Below are 12500 nucleotides of genomic sequence, written 5' to 3'. Positions count from 1 at the left end.
GTTTTAATATCGTTTTAATATCCATTGCTTTGCTTTTAACATTCCAAAACTGATTGTTCTTACTCAAGAATTTCAATAACTTCGAATGTTAGTCTTTTGTATTTTTTCAACATACAACCAAAATCACTTTGATGTTGTCATAAAAGTAACATCTGTGCGCGCATCGGTTTTCGTTCATTTAAAAACTACAAGTACAAAACATCTGGAAACTAAGCAAACATACTCAGTAAATTGATTGCTGTAGTTCCCGATTTTTTTTCACTGTACCGCAACGCAAGCGGGGGGTCAATGTTCACGGTTTTCACTGTCACCTCTGTATTGTGAACTTATCATTACAGTTAGGAAATAATTCCTGGACTTTCTTTTTCCTGCAACTGTCACCACCGTGAATATATAGTTCCGTGAACATGTCCATTTTTCTCAGGCCGTGAAAATTTTGCTTCCGTTATTAGTAGTTACAATCTCGTCAAAAGTGTAAAGTAAAGCTGTCGAGATTTAAAGTGCGTGTCGTTGTATCTTTGTAAAAAAAAGGGAGATAATTGCCAAGTGCCAGTTTTGTAAATACCTGTCGAGATTCAAACAGCTTGTCCTTGTATAATTGCAGTATGATTTATTTGGAATCTCTCATTTTTGCTTGGGGAAGGGTATGGAGTGAAATTCCTACATTTGCTCCGAAGCAAATGTTGGCCTTTCTAGTCTGATGTTTCTTCTTCTCCTTCTCCTGCCATTTTTTAAATGGATTCTTCATTTTAGGGCCTAAGGTCCTGAAATTTGGTATGGAGGTACAGTGGGCAAATACCCCTAGGCGTTTTTTAAATTTTTGTGATACAGGCTTTTAGAATGGTTTTATTTGAGTTTTTTGGCTGTGTTATAGCAAATGTATTACTGTGTTAGTGTGCCGTGTTTACCACGTCTGGGCATGAGTCATCACAATGGAATGCAGGGCATCAACCAATAGGCATGCAGCTTTCCTCTATACTTCTTGCTGATTGGCTGTTGGGATTTAACTTGATTAACACCTGCACAGAGCATTTCCACCTGCACAGAGCATTTCTTGCTGATTGGCTGTTGGGATTTAACTTGATTAACACCTGCACAGAGCATTTCCATACTGACAGTATGTCTTTATTCAAGTGTTTTGGTAGGTATTTCAAGCTTTTCTGCTCCAGCATTGGAATGCGGGGCATGTTAACGTTTTTTATTTTGGAAAATCAACAGTTTGCATTATGCAATTAAAAATCCTAACCAATAAAGTAGGGAATAGCTATCCAACTGTTGTTTTAGTTGTATGTTACTTCATATTATAGTTATATCAATGTAAATCATTGTTTTCCCTTGTGTTTCTCATTCTTTCCCTGCCATGTCGTAAAATGTGGTGAACCCATCGCTGTATTTGCTCCAAAGCAAATATTGGCCTTTCTAGTTTAATTTTGACATTCTACATGACATTGACATTGTTTTCAATTTTTTTGCAACTTACGGTATATGTTGCCTAATTTTGCAACTATTTTGTACTAAATCGTAAATGATTATGTAGTATGGCTGATAACTTTTTTATTGGAAACGGCCGAAAATGCATGTGCGCGCGGATATTAACCATTTTACTTACTCCTTTTTTGGGGGACACGTTCAGTGGTGAGTTTTGGGAAAGGGAGACTTTTTTTTGTCAAATTTACTCAACAAAGAATGGTTCTAAAAATGTGTGATGTCTTGGGGGTGGGTGGTTTTAAATTTCAGATTGAAAAAAAAGTAGGGCTGGCGAGTCTGGGAACCTGGAACACAGTGATATGGGAACGTTCCAATACTCTTATTGTCATTTCTTCCTTTTGATCTCCACTCAGAATCCCAACGCTGACCAGTATCGTTGTTCTTGAAGATACGTCAACAGGGTAAGGACAGTTTATTTTGGTTGTTCAGGATCTCCATCATTAGTGTGAATTTCATACTACTCTTCTTAAAGTCCGTAGTGAATAATGAAATATTACTTAGACCTTCGCACACAGGGGTATACCCCTACTCTTTTCTGAAAGGTGTGGTGAGGTTACTTGGTTGTTTACTCCACCAAGGATGTCATAATTTACGCAGTGTTTGTGTGTGTGCTCGTCACCGCAAATGTGTTGTCTGCCAGCTAATTTGCAAAACATGATATACATTTGATGAGCATTTATTTTTTAGTATTGACATCAATGCACGTATAGATTTTGTGAAGGTGTCACTGTACACTTTTTTAAAGAACCGGCGTCTACACAATGGAAGAAGTACAGACCCTGGGAAATGATGAAGCACGTCTGGCTGAAGTTCGGGCTCTGCAGGACCAGCTCAGCTGCCACGACACGTTCATGTTGGGATTCACATCGGTAAGCTATAACTATTAACCACGGTTCCGGATTGTCAACCCGTATGAAAAACTATTCCTACGGCAATTCTGCGTTCTTCGATACTGTCTTGACACGTTTTTACTCCGTGAAGGAGGTCAGGACCTCCGGACGGAGTGTTGTAATCGGCTGATTTTTCATGTTCGCAGTCAAAACACTGGGTTCTCTTTGTGTAATCGGCACGCAATTTTATACGCCGTCTGCGGGCATGCCCGTGTTGATGCACGAATGTGTATTTTTGCCGTTGCTGCTTTCGCGGTCAATGTAATATCGCAGACGCACCCCTACAATTACGAGGCGAATTGGAATAGTCCAGAAAAACGCGTTGTTTGGAATAGCAGTGGGGGGGGGGTAAAAGTTCATGCAGATACGGGGTGGTTTTTATAAGTGGTTCCAGATGTTTTTGCCCATGGTTAAGAGATGCCAAGTTTTTTGGAAGATGTTCGCAGCCAAAACGCATTCTTCCGTACGTCGCATTTCTGTGTAATTTCGCATGTGGTGTTGCATTATGTCCGGGATGATGCACGTCTTTTTATTTTTACCGTAGCTGTTTTGATATTGAAGTAAATGCATATTTTAGAAACATCCCTACTTTTACAATCCTGTGGAATAGGCCGTAGGTTTAGGCAGTTGTCTGGTAGCAGAGGTACTGTAAGCAGATATCCTGGTTATCTGGCCGGCGGTAGTAACACTCGCGGTGCTTACCGCCACTGTTGCTGGAATTTGGCCTGTTCCAGGCGCGCTTAATTAGGTACAGGCACGTTAAGACGGTAGGGCTGTCTTTGTTACTAGACACGACCATGATAGTCCGATCTTTATGTGAATGCAATGATTGTGTGTGTGTAATTAGAATGAACTTCGAACTTGAAGCACAGTATCTTTACACGCCCTGGGAGCAGTAATGGATTTAGCTCTTTGTATGTTTTATGCTTGTGACGCGCCCTCATTGTATTAACCGTTGCCTAATTATAATGTCTGCACAGTAGGTCTAGCCTGGTATCCAGTCTGATCGTGATTGGGGGTATTGGGGTGTTCAGGCAGGTTGTGTCGTCGGGGGCTCTAAGAGCTTCCCCCGCCCAGTGAGTGTTACGCTAATCAGAGACAGTATGCTTGGGGATTTGGTTTCCCCCAACACGATAGGAGGGCTAATTAATCTCTCGTGAAATACACACCGGAAAACCTATGTGAGGCGGGCGGGCCAGAGCTCTTACGGCCCCGAGCTCTTACGGCCCCGACCACGATCAGACTGGATACCAGGTTACAGTAGGTCTGGCGTTGACGCTTGTTTTTGTTGAAATGTATAAAACTTCACGGAGGATTGTCACCTATGGCTTCTTGTTTCTTTTTCTTTTCACCATAAAAAATTGTCTTCAGTTATTTGCATATGACTAATTGGTGCTCATAAACCAGATTTTTTCTAAATATTTTCTAGTATAACTAACGTCAGGTAGTGCATGCTTACTAAATGCCTGACTGTTTTCAAAATAGCATCAAGTTCCTTAAGTAACCGTTTTTAGCGTATCAAGAGCCGTGCCTGATTTTAACCAGCATTGCCCCCATCCCCTGACGCCCGTATTGTTCAAATCATTTCGGCAGAACATCTCATATAAGTCGTATTTAGGTATATAAGCTTAACACTGCGTCTGTAGTTTCCAAACGTCCAAAAAACGGTTGAGATCATGATGAAGGCTGACTAAATATAAAACGAAAACCGTAAAAAAAAGCATGTTCTGTTGACGTGCTATCTGGAACAACCCTGTCCAGGTACGTGTGTTGTTTGACCTTTGATTCCCAAGTCTTGTGACCACACTTTAGAACCGATGAAAAATAGCGGAAGTTTTTTTTTTAATTCAAACTTTTAAGATGTAAGTTTTAGCTTTGCTTATTTTTTAAAGGCTGGAATGGTTTTCATGTGTTATTGTATATTTCCTTGAATGTTTAGACTTAAACCTAATAGCGAAGTATTGTTTTAGAAGACACTAAGTTATGCTTGGTTTGTAAAGTTTGGCTCCAAAATGAAAGACTGATGATTGGGCGTCACTTTATTGACAGAGCTTTGACCAAGTATTCCTGGTAAACAATACGTAAGATTAAGCTTTGATCGCCAGTGAACATGTTAACATCGTCTGGTAAAGGTCGTTAAGCTCTAATTTATGTTTTACAGGGAAGTACCGGTCCCCCAAAGTGTGCTGAGATAAGCACTTTTTTCCATCCATAATAACATCCATTTCCTTGGCAAGGCTTTCGGTCTGCCAAATAAGGTAAACCAGTGAAAAAACATGCACTGCTCGATGATTCATGTATGTAAAAAGTATGTAAATAAAAGCATTAATCAAAAGTAATTGATATACTCTATATGTAGGGCAACATATTTACTTACATTTGATACCGATGTTGCGTATGATGCATAATGAGATGTAATAACAGCCACACCCTAACATATCAGAAATATACCTTGTTTTACATTAGGCTAAGATGATTAGACTCTAAACTGGCCTTTTTGGAAATTTCGTTGAGTATCAATCAATAGTCTTACCGATGAGCTTCCATTGAGTAATACCAATTTTGAAATCACCTTTTTATTTCATACCACATGTAAAGTACTTGTAAGTTAAGGTAAAATTGGTCAATATGTGCAGTAGTAGTATGGTTGTTGACATACGATTTACATTGTGTATTTCATTCTGAAAAAAGTTCCATATCCTTTTGTTATAATAAAAGGGTACAGCACTTTACCCGGACTTTGCCTTCCGATGGGCTGTTATCTACCCCTTCACTGCCGGGTGTACACTTGTTGTCCCGACCAGCAAATCACCGTCACCTGTTGAAATCATGCAAGCAGTTCAGGAGGAGAGGTGGGTTCAGTTGCGTTGTCATCTCTCTCTCTCTCTCTCTCTCTCTCTCTCTTTCTCTCTCTCCTTCACTATTTCTCTCTTTCTTTCACTATTTCTCTCTTTCTCTCTTTTTTTCACTATTTCTCTCTTTCTCTCTCTCGTTCTCTCTTTCCCTCTCCCTCTTTGTCTCTTTCTTCTCTCTCTCTATCTCTCTCTCTTTCTCTCTCTCTTTCTTTCTCTCTCTCTCTCATTCTCTCTCTCTTTCTCTCTCTATCCCATTCTCTCTCTTCCTCCCGCTTTCTTGCCTTTTCTCTCTTACCTTCTCTTGCAAATAACTAGTTGGTGACTCAGTTCTCATATATTATGCACTAAATGTCTACTTCTTTGCGTTATTTTAAATCTTTTTCAGATGAACAGGTTTTGTCAGGTGATAATAATAATTGATATTCATTTTTTAATAAGCTGCAAGTCGATCTGCCAAATGTATGTGAAAGAATGCCATGACTTCGTCCATAGTCAGCACTTGGGTGAATACGACCTGTCCTCACTTGATCGAGGTATAAACGATCTTACATAAGATTTTCGATATGCGTTAGTCGTAGGCAAAATATTGCAGTAAAATCTATCCACATATTTGCATTTTCCTTTTGAAATTTTACACTAATGTTACGTTAAACTATACTTGTAAAATCCCTGCTAATTGTTTTTTTTTCTATTTCACTGTAAATTATTCTAACTATTACTGTTAGTAAAATTAATATGAATTACCCAGATACCCATAAGAGACAAGAAACCTGTAGACGACATTTTTAGTGTGTTTATATGTTTGTCATTAAGTTAATTTTTTTTTCGTTTGCAGTACTTGTCACAGGGAACGTAACACCGAAGTGTCTTATTGATCACGCTGCAAAAGTCCTGCCGAGGACACAGATGTTTGTAAGCTATTTTCGTTGTACGAGCTATCATCCGTTATGATAATTATATTTTATTTCCTACTATATCCTTTTTTTGGTTGAGAGAGTCCTGCATATATTTTTCCAAATATTATCATAAGTAGTGGGGTCGTGAGGCGTTGTGGCAGAGTGCTCGACTCGAAACCAAGAGGTCCCGGGTTTGTGAGTCCTGACATGCACCGATCTTGTGCCCTTGTGGAAAAGACACTTTGAACGACTTTCCCCACTTAACTCAAGTGAAAATGATCATCGTCCATTCTGTATTTGTGCTCTGTGTTGGTGGCGGCATAAAATAAGTTAATATAACTTAAGTGTGTCGTCGCCATGCTTGGTCACGAAACGCTGTTGGAATAAAAGAAAGCAGTTAAAGTTAGTCTGACATCTGTAGGTACTTCTGGGCATGTCGTTATAGTGATTCTAGCAAGGATTGTCTGATAAAGTTTACTCTCTTATAGATCATTGCTTTTGGCATTGATCGTCGACAAAAAAAAAAATTTTCATTGTACTACCCGAAGGTTGGCTATGGTGGCACGGAGTTCATCTATTTAACATCGACTTCAGCCGACAAGGTTGCGGAAGGGAAAGGCTCCACCGTAGGCAGTCTGTTACAGCATGCGGAGGTACTGAGAAGTTAGTTCCACCACAATAATCATTTCAACCAATGAAAGAAGAGCAATTGGCGGGTTAACTAATAAGAGAACGTCTGCATGTCCAAAAGAATTTGAATCGTTGAGTTTAGATTTTTAGGAAAGTGGGCGGGACTATTTCTCGTGGGCTTTGAAGTCGGGATGATTTGGGCCGTCGTAATGAATATTAAAAAAGAAAACATTTACGCTGCCCTGTAAGAGTGCTGGATTCCGAGTTTGCTATACCCACCAGTACAGGAAACCAAGAAATGCAAATAAAAGAGCCCCAAAATCATGAGGGTCCCTTCGCCATGACCAACAAGTAATCTTCCCACAGGTTGCCCTGTTTTTGAAGTGTGACATTTGCCAACGACATTATATAAAATCTTTGCCCAGGCAATATTTGTGTACTCAATAAATGAAAGCGTGTAAATTGAGTTCCTTTCATTAGGCCAAAGCAAGTAAATTTAATGAATACTGTTCTCTGCAAACTCAAAATCTAATGCGATAAGGCTAAAACAAAATTAAAGGCGGGCAAATTTTCAAATTTAGACATCATAAACCTGAACAAGAAATTGTCATTTATTGTTGAACAGGGTTAATGATGTCGAAAGTTGTTAAAAAAATGGCCCACCTTTTTTGTACTACATTTGCTATTACAACATCCATTTCTCTCTGAAACAACGTTTAGAAATATAACTCTTACATTACGTAAAACTCTATATACAACCATGTTCACAAATAAAAGGAATGAAATACACCACTGCATCAAAGTAAAAGACAAAACATTAGCCCTCTCTAAACCGGCCTTTTTGGAATTCGCTGGACTGCCCCCCCCCCCTCCTTTGAAGTCATAAACCGGTATATTGTATGACCACCGAACTTTTAGATGATGGTATATTAGTAAAATTAATCAAGACAACAGTTTTGATACTGTTATGACGTAATATGATTAAACAAGAGTTCCGCGATCTCATACCTTCGCCTAATGATGTTAACTCTTGCAGTTGACGAATTATACAATTTTAATCGATTTTGGAAATACGTGCCTCATTTGTATCGATTATTTTAGTTGATCATATTCTCCAACCAATAACAGCCTTATCTTAACAAAAAGGCTATTATAGCACTTCCTCATAAATTATTCAAATGAGGTCATGATTTGAATAAATTATGTTATTGATGTTCGCCTTAACTTAGCTTCCAAGTGTAAAATTCCCAGCAGTTACAACTATAAAGTTATAAACATTTCCCACTAATTATGCAAATTAGGTCCTCATTTACATAGTCTATATCTTCAGATGTTTTTTTCCGTTCTCAATAACATGTCACAAGTGTTTCATAGTCCTATTATCGAATAAAGCAGATTCATAGAATTTCCTCATTTGTTATGCAAATTAGCTCCTGATTTGCATAATTGTCATCTGATTATGTCAAGCATCACTTTAGCTACCTACATACCAAAAGTCACGACAATCCGTCAAACGGTTCTTGAGTTATCCTCCTTCGAATTTTTTTAACAAATGCTCCTGCAGTTCCAGAACAAGCCGCTAGGGGGCCCAAACTAATGTCACTTCTTCCCTACTCCAAGAGCTATCTGCCATCCAAAATTCGTGACCCTAGCATGTCCAGATCACGAGATATCAAAACAGGAAGGTCTGCTGCAGTACCTAGGAAAGCCGCCAGGGGGCCCCAAAATCTAATCATTTCTAGGTCTCATCAAGACCTACCCATCTTGAGTTATGCTGTTAACAAACAAACAAACAAACGGACAAACGCTACTGAAAACATAACCTTCTTGGCGAAGGTAAAAAGAGGAAGAAGTAATGAAAATTTAACGAGAATCACCTGTATATACCCGATCCGATGATATCGACATTGCAATACACATCCTTGGCAATTTTCGGCATGACCGTCAGAGGTCACCTTTTTTTTCCAAATTAGGCTAAAATTAATGCGCGCGCTAATGTCATCAATTAGAATCAGCTGCGGCCTTATGAAATATAAGTTATGTACACGGAACATTGTAAGAGATTTGCCTTCTGTTTTTAATTTTAAATGCCACGCTTAGGTATCGAGGTACATTTTGTCAGTCTTGTTGTACCAATATAAATTTCAGTGAACTATGAGAGATAAGACGACGCTAGTATCCATTTCAAGCTATGCTTTACTTACTTTGAAATAATTTCTTGCCTTATATAATCTACCACTCTGTAGTGTTTTTAGTAATACCAGCATGGTGGCATATTTATTTTCAGCAAATACGGTTAGAAGCTATATACCATTATGGGTGATTTAAATATGTTAATTTTGCCACGGTAAAGATGTTTTGTTTCATCAGTTCTCTGTCTCTGTCCGCTTACAGATGAAGATTGTCGACAACGAAGGTCAGGTCGTACCACTAGGCCAGGAGGGAGAGGTCTATGTGAGGGGGTACTCTTTGTTCAAACGCTATCGTGAAGACGAGGAGAAAACAGCTAAAGCGATGACAGCTGACGGATGGTACAAAACTGGGTATGTAATACGGTTAGGATAAAGGAATGTGACGTTTAAAACATCATTGTGATACTGTTTACGTATTATTAGCACTACTGCAATATCTAAGAACCGTCTGTCTGAATGTTGTTACACTATATGACTGTCTTTGGCTAATATTTGTAATAATACGTTTAAGACCTCTAATGATTTCAAACGTGCAAAGAATAAGTAAGTTGATGTTGACATGCAATGAATAGTCCAGATAGTTGTAATTGAAAAACAACAGGATGCACATGTATGTCGATGGTTGTAAATGTGTATAATTGAGTTTTTTTACCAATATTTCTGATATACGATTAATGTTATTAGTTTCCACCTGCAACACTGTTGCTTGTCTTAGATGATACCGAATATTTACCTAAAAAGTCTTTTATCAAAAAATACTTCGTGAAAGCTTCTCGTACATTAAAAAATCACAACACAAAAAAATTTATGTCAAAAATGAGTGATTATAACAAAAACAGATGAATATTTAAATATTTTAGATTTCCTTCTATAGTGTCATAAGGAGGCTAAAATTTCGGAAGAAAAAAAACCATAGGAAACGCGTAATAAAAAGGAGAAATTTTCTGTACCTGTAGTGATATTGGCGCACTCGATGAAAAAGGTGTCCTGAGGCTTTTGGGCAGAGTTTCGGTAAGAATAGGTTTACTCTTATAGATAATATTATAACTTTATTGGTTTTTCCCTTTTGTCAATGCTTAAATTAGATTAATAAAATCAATCATAAAAAATATATATTAAATCTTTGAAATAATGCAGTACTTGTTTTTAAGAAAATATTATGTCTCTTTGATTACACATTTGTTTCTTCCTCCATCTTTCCTTTCTATCTGCAGGATATGATCATAAAGAGTTTCAGAAACGTGTACCCTGCTGTCATTGAGTCATATTTGTCCAAGCATCCTAAGGTGCAGGATGTCAGGGTAAGGTGATGTTTCTTCAATGCATGGTTTGTTACAATAGAAACATTGTGCGGTGAATTGACGCATATTATTTGAAGCTATGGATATCATGGGATAATCTAAAATATGTTTATGGTATGGATAATAATTCCCTATGGACCTAAAACTCATGAAAGCGTGCGAAAAAGATTGCAAAAAAGTGTCATTCATTTTAAAACCTATTTGGCCAGAAGTGTTAAAAAATATCGAGACACAGAATACATATATATTATTTTTGTTAACAGTTTTTTCAGGTCTTCTTTAAATTTGGTGCTGAAATAAAAACTTGGTACTGCAGTTAAATGGCAATTCAAGCCATGTTTCATTCCATATTTTTGTTTCTACCAAATGTCATCCTTCAAGCACCGAAAGGGAAAAACATGCATGGTCGAAAACGTTCCTTTGACAAAGGACTAACATTTACGCACACGGATGCCAACTTTGATGCCAGATACCGTCTGATCGGCTTGCGCTGGGACCACCAAACTTCGTGACTTTTCCTACAATATACCTAAGTGAGTTAATGATTGTGTTGCTACGGTAAGGTTTTTCTGAGAACAATACAACTATATGAAATATTCTGTTTATTCCGTTAGGTTGTTGGTGTGCCCGACCCGGCCTATGTGGAGGAGATCTGTGCATGCATCATGTAAATGAGCTGTGTATACATAAAAATATAGAGCTGACACACTACATATATAAAGCTTATAACTTTCACAATTAACAGTTTATTTGATGGTAGCATAGCAATTCTCGATTTGTGAAAGAATAGATGGGCAACTTTACCGTTAAATATAAGCATTTTAATGCTTGTCTACTTAACGTTTTGACGGAGATGGAATGAGCGTGAGGATCAGTCTGTTGTTTATTATAATAACTTTAATTGCAAACACGTGTTCTTATATAAATGATTTGTTTGATGAAGAAATTATTTAGGTATCAATGCATTACGGCCAGAAAGGTACGGATGTGCACCTTGAATCTACTTATAAGATACCCTGTGTAATTTCAGGGCTTCGATTTTGTTGGATAATGAAATCTGCCTGACATTTAAGCTAGTAGAATATTCCACAATCAGTGACTCTTTTTGAAAGAAAGAAAGAAACACGTACCTCCAAATTTTTGATGTCGTACATCGTACACGGGGTGACCAAGTCTCGCGAGACTAGGTCGAGGCTTGTTTGAGTCTTCTGGCCTTCCCCGCCTCCTTGCGGAGTAGGGGTAAATACGACTTCGACAGCCCCCAACCTTCATTACAATCCATCCTGGCATTCCAACTGGATATTGACTGGTTCCTAAATCTTTCTATGCGCATTACGGGATCCTTGGTCTATAATATTTTTTTCCGAAAAAGGGCCAGGAAGCGTAGCAACCCTACTGCCCGCTTTAAAGTTATATTGGCTAAGTGCGGACCAAGAGACCCTTATTGAAAGATCAAGGAAGCGGTCTACATGCAGTAGAACTCGGACAAACAGTAGGCTTTAAAAAATATGCTTCTCTTGTCCATATAAACGTCGCAGACTTTCTGTAACCATGAAAAAAGCATTCGACGCTGAGTATATTCTTATATTATTTCATGCAAATCTGTTTCAGCCTAAAGCAAGGACAAACTGCAGACTCCCTGGAGATGTCAAACTTCTGTCCAGAAATCGGGGTGAGGAAAAAAGTATATAATTGTAGGATAAAAATCGCACGTGCTACGTGATGGTAGCTGCTTAGAAACCAAAGCCCCCATTAAATTACGGACCTTATTTACATGAGCTTCGAGTCTCCGGAAATATGAAAAAAAACTTATCTAACTAGCCTATTTATCTACCGGGCTTCGGAAAGAAAAGAAACTTTGAATAGAGGTTATCATTCCAGGGGAGTGTGTTGTAGTTACCAGTGTGCTCTTGGCATGGAAACGATTGTTTAATTGCTGAGTTACGTCATACAACCTTATTAAAAATCTACTCTATAATGTAAATAATAAACTAAAACCATATTTAGTATCCAGAGGTTTATGACTTTTTTCCCTCTCTAGTTGGTTCAGCAAGAAACGCCCGGCTATTTCCTCTTCATGAATGAGTTTCCGACGACTTTGACACGAAGCAAGGTATGTACAGATGTTTACCGAAGTACGTGAATAATGGGTTTGGAAATTAAAATACTATACAAATTACGCTTTTATATTAATAATCGATTGCACAAATCCATTTAAAAACAAACAGCTCTAGATATCTTGCGAGGG

At 38.1% G+C, this 12500-nt stretch overlaps 1 pseudogene; it reads left to right on the top strand.

The window, feature by feature from the left end:
• The window catches only part of LOC109481935, an 18350-nt pseudogene extending 5985 nt beyond the window's left edge, over positions 1-12365 (top strand).
• Positions 12366-12500: the final 135 nt, after the last annotated feature.

This window comes from Branchiostoma belcheri, unplaced genomic scaffold, assembly GCF_001625305.1.
Source record: "Branchiostoma belcheri isolate BF01 breed outbred unplaced genomic scaffold, Haploidv18h27 scaffold588, whole genome shotgun sequence".
Taxonomy (NCBI): domain Eukaryota; kingdom Metazoa; phylum Chordata; class Leptocardii; order Amphioxiformes; family Branchiostomatidae; genus Branchiostoma; species Branchiostoma belcheri.
This window is presented reverse-complemented; position numbering and strand designations above follow the sequence as displayed.